Source organism: Galeopterus variegatus, unplaced genomic scaffold (assembly GCF_000696425.1).
Source record: "Galeopterus variegatus unplaced genomic scaffold, G_variegatus-3.0.2 Scaffold0, whole genome shotgun sequence".
Classification (NCBI taxonomy): Eukaryota; Metazoa; Chordata; class Mammalia; order Dermoptera; family Cynocephalidae; genus Galeopterus; species Galeopterus variegatus.
Window position 1 is genome coordinate 2953047 of NW_007726111.1, and position 8358 is coordinate 2961404.

Here is an 8358-nt window from a genome sequence, read left to right on the forward strand (position 1 = left end):
ACTGAGAACTCAGAATGATAATAACTGGGAGTGGCACTGATGCCTTAAGTGTTGGACACACTAATCACCTAGGGAGAGCCTGACCAAAACGGGGAAATTGTTAGATAAAAATTATAGGAAGCCATTGTTTTGGACTAAGTTTCTATACAAGGTTGCAAAAGACCAGACTAAAAGTCAAAATGGAGTCACCCCTGCTAAGTTTCACATCACCAAATCTGAACTACGTTCTTAACATTGAAGCATACATTGTCTCCAAGAAGAGTTTCACTCAAAGCTTCATGGTGCATTTCAACAGACTTTAATTCAGTTGTAACACTGACTGGAGCAAAGGTGACCACCATGCCAGGTTTGAGGACCCCAGTTTCTACTTGGCCCATAGCAACAGTACCAATACCACTAATTTTGTAGATATTCTGGAGGGGCAGATGCAAGGGCTTATCAATTGGACGAATTGGCGGCAAGATGCAATCCAGAGCTTCAAGCAGTGTGGTTCCACTGGCATTGCCACCTTTACAGGTGACTTTCCTTCCTTTGAGCCAAGGTATATTAGCACTTGGCTCCAGCATGTTGTTACCATTCCAACCAAAAATTGGCACAAATGCTACTGTGTCAGGGTGGTAGCCAATTTTCTTAATGTAGGTGCTGACTTCCTTAACGATGTCCTCTTATCTCTTCTGGCTGTAGGGTGGCTCAATGAAATCCGTTTTGTTAACACCAGCAATCAGTTGTTTCACACCGAGTGTGTAAGCCAGAAGAGCATGCTCATGGGTCTGCCCATTCTCCGAGATACCAGCTTCAAACTCACCAACACCAGCAGCAACAATCAGGACAGCACAGTCAGCCTGAGATGTGCCTGTAATCATGTTTGTGATAAAGTTTCTGTGTTCTGGGGCATCAGTGATAGTCACATGATACTTGCTGGTCTCAAATTTCCACAAGGAGATATCAATGGTGACACCACACTCATGCTCAGCTTTCAGTTTATCCAAGACCCGGGCATACTTGAAGGAGTGCTTTCCCTTGTCAGCAGCCTCCTCCTCAAACTTTTCAATGGTTCTTTTGTTGATCCCACGATATTTGTAAATCAGATGGCCAGTAGTGGTGGACTTGCCCAAATCTACGTGTCCAATGATGATGATGTCTTTTCCTTTTCCATTTTGGCTTTGATTTAGCCATGGTTTTCATGACACCTGTGTTCTGGTGACAAGCCTGTTGGAATAAAGAACCTATATATTTATCTTATTGTAAACCCACAACAATTCTTAGAAGTAGGTAGAGATCATTGCATCCATTAGATATTTGAGAATACTGAGGCTCAGAGAAATTAAAAGATTTGACCAATGTCACCTTTTTTATAAGTGAAGGCAAATGGAACCAGATTTTGTTGCTTAAAACTCACTGTTGCTGTTTACTTTACTATCTTTTCAGAAAAACTGTGGATGACTCATGTATAGTTGTTTTTTAACAGATAAATTGGAGGAAGTAATTATCCTTTTTGAAATAACAAAAAAGTGGGATATATTTCTAAAGAAAGTAGAGCACTTGTTCTAAATGAACCATTCAACCAGAATATTTTTTACTATTAACAGGCTCTTGAAAAGATTGTTTCAAACTGTGTTCCAGGACACATCAAAATCATTGGGAAGAGGATGTGTAGACCAGTGTGGAAGCTGGAAGCCTGCCAGACCACTACTTCAATCAGAGAAGATAGAGTTTTATCTGTCTTGAATATCAGCAGGCTTGTGAGTAAGCTGTTTTTTTTGAAAGAAGAATTTCATGGCTTAACTAACTAACTAACTAACTAAATAAATAAATAAAAATAAAACAAAATAATGAAATAAACTGATGGAAAATTAGAGACACACTTACCTATATAACTGTTAACAAAACCAAGGTCTAGTGTTTTGCCTATGGTCCCACAGATAGCAAGTGAATAATTGAAATATTACCCCATGTTTACTGATCTCCTCCATATAGATATTTACATGATAGCACACTGCCTATGATTTCAGTTTTAAACTCCTTTTCACTTATCTAATTTGCTGATGGTGGTATATTAGATACCAGTATTATTTCTTAAAAAGTAAACTATGATCATAGGCTTGGGTACATATAGGTATATTTTAAAATTTATTTTCAAGTATTTCAAGCTTTTTCTGACATCATTATTTCCACAATTCCTATTGTTACTGGTTCTCAACAGTTCCACTTTCTTTTATGTACATAAACCATGATAGCAAATCCTCTGGGAAAAGAAAACCAAAAAAACAAAACATTTTATATATTCAACCATGTGTAAAGCCAGATTTATTTATAAGTACATAAATCATGCATTAGCACCTGCATGAAAAAAATGCTGCATTGTACAAATAGTTTGTTCTTGCTAAGTCGGTGTTCAATAGAGCCAAATCTAGTAAAATTGTGGTGTCTTCTATTCCTTGGCTCTTTCAGAAGTTTCTTCCATGCTGTGTTGAGCCTGTGTCTTCCAATCAAATTAATAACACTAGCTATAATTTATTAAATTCCTCTTGTGCACCAGGCATTTTACATATGACGGTACTTCAAAAAGTTCATGAAAAAAGAATTGAAAGGTAATATGATCTTTCCATGAACTTTTTGAAGTACCCTGGTATACTATTGATGAAATTCAATACAACTCTGCAAGGTATTTATTAGTCTCCATATTTTTCAGATGAGAAATCTGTGGTTCAAGAAATCCAAGCACTGAGTCATACCAATAATCTCTATGGTTTCATTGCTCTTTTATCACTTTACCTTCTAGGAGACCTTCCCTCTGGATCTTGAAGAGAAAACTTGGTATTGAATTTGATAGATTCCCTTTAGGGTAACTTTGTGTCAAAAAAAAAAAAAAAAAAAAGATAGCCTAGACCTATTTTGGAAATTAATTTCAACATGTATGGAGGAGTTGACAAATATTGTTTTTATTCATATTTGTTATCTTTCCAGATTTTTGATACTTTTCAAAATCAGTTCTTCAGTAGTAATGTTTTGTCAAAAGTATGTCAAAATTTCACAATTATAAGACAACATTTTCTAATATTTTTACTTTGTAAAAATATCAAATATAGCTAATGCTGAGTTTATTCAATTTTATTATTAGCGATAATGTTTTGAATTTTTTAAATGTTTACTCCTTTCCCCATTTTGGGAATCTGCACTTTAGCCAAATTGTCACATTTTTAGTGTCAAGTTTGGTGTTCAATTTTGTTTATTTTGAATATATTATTTGAAAATTATGAATAATTTCACTGCAAGAGTATTTACTGTTTTAGGATTTAATAATATTATGAGTTGTGTTTTAGTGTTTAATACTTACATGTAGGAAATATATGAGTGATCTACTTTTCCATAGATAGATGATTTTTCAACCTTTAAGAGCCAAGAAAAACAAGAACTGGAAGGCATTCAAGGAAGACTGGGTCATTGGGGAGTGGGGTGATTTGCTGCAAGGAAAATTAAGGATAATTATATATTTGTCTCTACCATTTTATAAATAACTCTTTAAATTTTTCATATATATTAATATTCTAGGACAGATTTAATTTTTATTTTATTTCATTTTGTTTTGCTTTTTTAGCTTGCTGTGTGCTTCTATATGCTGCTATAACCTTCTAGTTAAGTATACCTACGTTTTATCAATTAGGAGATACATGCAGAATATTTTATGAGAGACACTATGGTATTGTAAAGAAGTGTTCTGGACTTTGAATCAGGAAAACAGATTTCTAGTTAGCATTTGCCAGTAACTAGCTGTGCAGGGCAATAAGTTGCTTCAGTTATCAGAGTTTTAGCTTCCTAATCTTATGAAGTGCAGTTGTTAAATTACATATTTTCTAACTTTTCATCTTCTAATATTTTGAGTCTTTTTTTCCCTCCTCTATTTAGAAATCTCAGTGATGGAGAATGCTGGAGGCAGATCTTAAAATACAAAGTTTTGTTTCTTTTAAATATGTTTAAATAAAAATAAAACAGATATCATTGTCTTCAGAAGGAATCTGTCTCTGTCTCTCTATCTTTATCTATCTATACACTTTAGACATTTAATAGATTCACCATGTGTGTGTTCTTTGGTAGACTGGTAACTATTAATTTACTGTGACATTTCCTTCTTATTTTTCTTTTCAGAGAAAAGAAATAAAATTTAAAATTAAACATTAAAATCCTTGTTATTTCATTCTTTGTAACTGCATAAAATGGTTTACAAATGAGATTAGTATGTATTTGAGAGAGAAATTTGCAGGTTAACCTTCTTGATATTAGTTAATTGCAACCTTCTGTTAGTCTGTAGTAACCTTATTTCCAGGGTTAGAGCCAGTTTTTTGCATTAGTTCTTCCAAAGGGACCACATGTCAAATATCCTTGGAATAGGGTACAATTTAAATTACTGGTGGTCTACCAGTGATTTTCAGTCTAGGAGAACAAACACCAGATGTATCATAGACAGACTTTAAAGGGCATTATAAAGACAAGGGGGAGGGAGTATGGTCTATTTCTCAAATTGTAGGATCCACCCATTGCTGCTGTACATAATCTCATTCTGGAAGAATTCAATTTACATTTATCACTGTGTTCTTTGAAATGATTCCATGAATGAAAACTCCATGTATAAAGCAATCTTATATAAGCAAGACATAATATTTCACTCTTAATCCTTAGCAAGTGACTTGGAATTTGCATGCCTGATTTAAAGAGAGAAATTGATGATATACAGCGTGTCAAATCTTATTTAAGGTTACCTGATAATGTCCTGTGGTTTTGTCTGAAAATCAAAATGTGTACTAATTTGAGAAACAGTTTAGAACCGTTGTCTGAAAAATAAATCTGCTAATTAAGGGTGAAATGAGTTTTAAAGCCAAAACCATTTTTCTTCTCTGTTTGGCAAATGTTTCCTGGAAATTTTGCTGGTATTTTCAGTTTCTGTTCTTATAACCCCTTCTCCATTTTCCTTCCCCAATCTCTAAAACTACACTGCTTTCAGGGTGACTGACACTTAGCATAGCGATTAAACATGATTTTGCTAACTGCTCAGTGAGACCTGGTGTGAATTGAGGGGCCACTGTGGCCAGCTGTGCAAAGCCTTTGATCTTTTATTTACATTTTGATTTCATGTTTTGGTGCTAGAGGAGATTGCTTAACCAACACTGGATAAATTGATTTAAAATTCTGTACAAAGATTCTTTTGAGCCACTGTCTAATTAGTGGAAATCTGTTATTAACCTTTTCTACATATGGTTGTAACTCAATGAAGTAGATAACTACCACTTATTCCCTAGCCATAAAGAGATATACGCACTAATTTTCCAAGATAGACATATTTTCTATTGCACCTTGACTGTTTTCTAATTTTCATAGAGAATAATTTAAATAAAATTTCTTATCATTTGTACCATGTCATGAACTTCAGTGAACAATCTGCTTTATACTTGAAAACACGCCTGAAAATTTTTTGCATTTTTACATAAAAAAAAAAATGATACCTTTAAGGTACTACTTAGGGAGATCAAGTTCTATCAGGGGATTTTATTTAAATAAAATAATCTGTCAACATGTATATTTTAAAGTTCTTTTAAATCAGAAGTAAGGGTTACAGAAAGAATCTTAGAAGCATGGCTTGCAAATATTTTAGTATTTAAGTTTGGAAATTTTAAATGCTGTCATGTATTTTGATTTAGCAAAGCATATACCAGGATACTTCAAAAAGTTCATGGAAAAATTTGTATTATCTTTTAATTCTCTTTTTCCACAAACTTTTTGAAGCACCCTCATATATACACTTAAAAAAGTTCATAGAGAAAAATAATTGAAAGATAATACAAACCTTTCCACAAACTTTTTGAAGTAGCCTCATGTACATAACAGCAATCAGTATTTATAGAGCCATTTATACATCTATCTGTATACTACATGAGATCAAAGAATTATATGAAGCTAAAATATTTAAAGGCAAATGATTTCATTCTCTGAGACATAAACACATTTCAAAACACAGAATCTACAATATTTAAACTATTTTTTAATGAAAGCATATTGTTTTAGAAGATGAGATATTTAATCCAGAATTAATTGATACAAATCTAAAAACGGCAAAATTTATAGTAACCTGTTGGTCAGTTAATGGACTTGTATATGTCAGTTAATGGACTTGTATATACACCAAGTCTGATGTAATTATTGTGTAGAGATACAGCACCCCTTTTGTCCTTTGCAAGATTACTATGTGGCATATTAACAGTTTAAGTAGAAAGCATTGTTTACTGAAATGTGGATTGAGAGCTTTCCAAAAAAAGAATGGGTTTGTTCAAATATAATGGAGACATCTTTCCCCTTGGGAATGGTCTTCCAGTGAGCACTCTCTCAAAGCTTATTGCTTCTCTTAATGTCATTCTTTAGGTCCAAAAGTAACATCTTGCATTTATAAAAGTTGATTATTTTGTCTTCTGTTTTTTGTTTATTTGTTTTATTTGACATGTTATCAGGGAAATAGATATAATTATCTGCATTTGCAGACAATGAAATAAAACTTCAGAGTATTGTGTCTTAGCAGATTGTGAGAGAGCCATATTAGGGATGTCGTTAAGGGGCTTCCTGGAATTAAGATAGAAATTGGACAAATTTCTTCTGATTCAAGAAAGTAACTTAGCAAAGTTCTATAAGTCTACGCCTCAGAATGAGTAGACAACTTTTAAAAAAACTCTCTTTTTTATTCACAAAATATTTAGCATTTGTTTATTCAACATTCATAATTTATTCATCTAGTGTATGCCTTGAACTGAAAATACACGGCCAATTAGAAAAGTCCTTGCCTTCAAGGAGCTAAGAGCCTAGTGAGAGAGACAGACACATACTGTATTCAACCACATGACAGCTCACTGTACAAACCCCATTACCACAGAGGAGAATAGAACTACTTTTGTCTTGGGAAGTCTGAGAAGATAACTCAGTGATGGATTATAAAATTTAATTCAAAAGAATGAGCCAGGGCCAGATAAACTGGGAGAAGCACATTTTAGCCAGAGGGGATGCTCCATGAACACTTACATATAAAGTGCAAGGTGCATCCACAAAGCTTGCCAGCAGTTCTTGCTAATTTGGGCATTCTGTTGAGTGGAAGAATTTGTCCTTAGATGAGATTAAAGATTGTGATTAGAGCTGGACTGGGAAGGGGGTTGTGTTTTAGACTGAAAAGTCCTGAGTTCCTCAGGCAAAAAAATGATAAGGTCATATTTCAAGATCATTCTGATGTAGCATATATTTGAGTCTAGATAATGGAGACAATGGAGAACTATAGATAAGAAAGAGATGACAAGAATGCAAAGTAATACAGTAGTAATGAAAAGTAATAAAAAGTATTTGTAAAAAAAATGCATGAACAGATATTGGTGACTGATTTAATATAAGAAGATAAAAAAGAAAAAAAGTTATAATAACTGATGTTTCTTGTTTAAGAAATTTCCACTAAGAGATAAGGAGAGGCGGTGAGGGCCCATTGAATAGATAACACATTCTCTCTTGCACATTGGAGGAACTTGCAAAACATCCACATGGATGGTGCTGTAGTTGCCAACCTAAAGCCAGATCCCAGGAGGAGGTAGGAATGTGACATAAGAGTATTGTGGCAGAAGTCAATGGGACTGTCAAGAAAGCAAAAATTTAATTATTACAACAATAAAAACGCCAGTAATAAACAAATGCTGTCTGTCTGGGATTAAGTTCCACAGAAGCAGAGCTGGATGCAAGTCTACAGGTATGAATGACTCATGAAGGAAGCACCCCAGGGGAAAGTGGTGAGGAAGGGGAGAAGCAAGACAGGAGGGAGAGCAAGCCAAACAACGGCTGCAGAGGGTAGCATCGGCCAGACCCTGCAGGGGAACTCTAGTGTTCAGTTGTGCCTTAGAGTTGTTCCCCCAGGCAAGGGAGCGAGGGTCCCCTCACTACTGCTTAAGGACCATCCCAGAGGGATAAAAATTCCCAGGCCTTTCCATCCCATCTGCAGAAGATTCTCAGGTGCCACATATTAGAAGTGAAATCATTCGGTGGGTGGGAAGATGGGAGGGCACACACTTGGTGGAATAGCAACATTATCCACTACCATCAAAACCTAGTGGCTATATTATGATTTATTTCTAGAATACTAGGTATTACTTAATGTGCAAAGATAACATGGTTGAAAGAACTGTGGGGTAAGAATGAAGAGATCTGGCTTTTATTCTCATCTAGGTCCAATGTAATGGAATGGAGAGTCTTTTGACCTCTTTATGCTACAGTTGTCTAATTTGTTAAGAGAACAAAATAACATTTGCTGTACTGCCTGGGAAGTGTCTTGATGTAATGAAAAAA

The 8358-nt window shown here is 34.6% G+C and overlaps 1 pseudogene; it reads right to left on the minus strand.

Annotated features, from left to right (window-relative positions):
• Positions 1-206: 206 nt before the first annotated feature.
• LOC103591863 lies at positions 207-1954 on the minus strand (annotated as a pseudogene).
• Positions 1955-8358: the final 6404 nt, after the last annotated feature.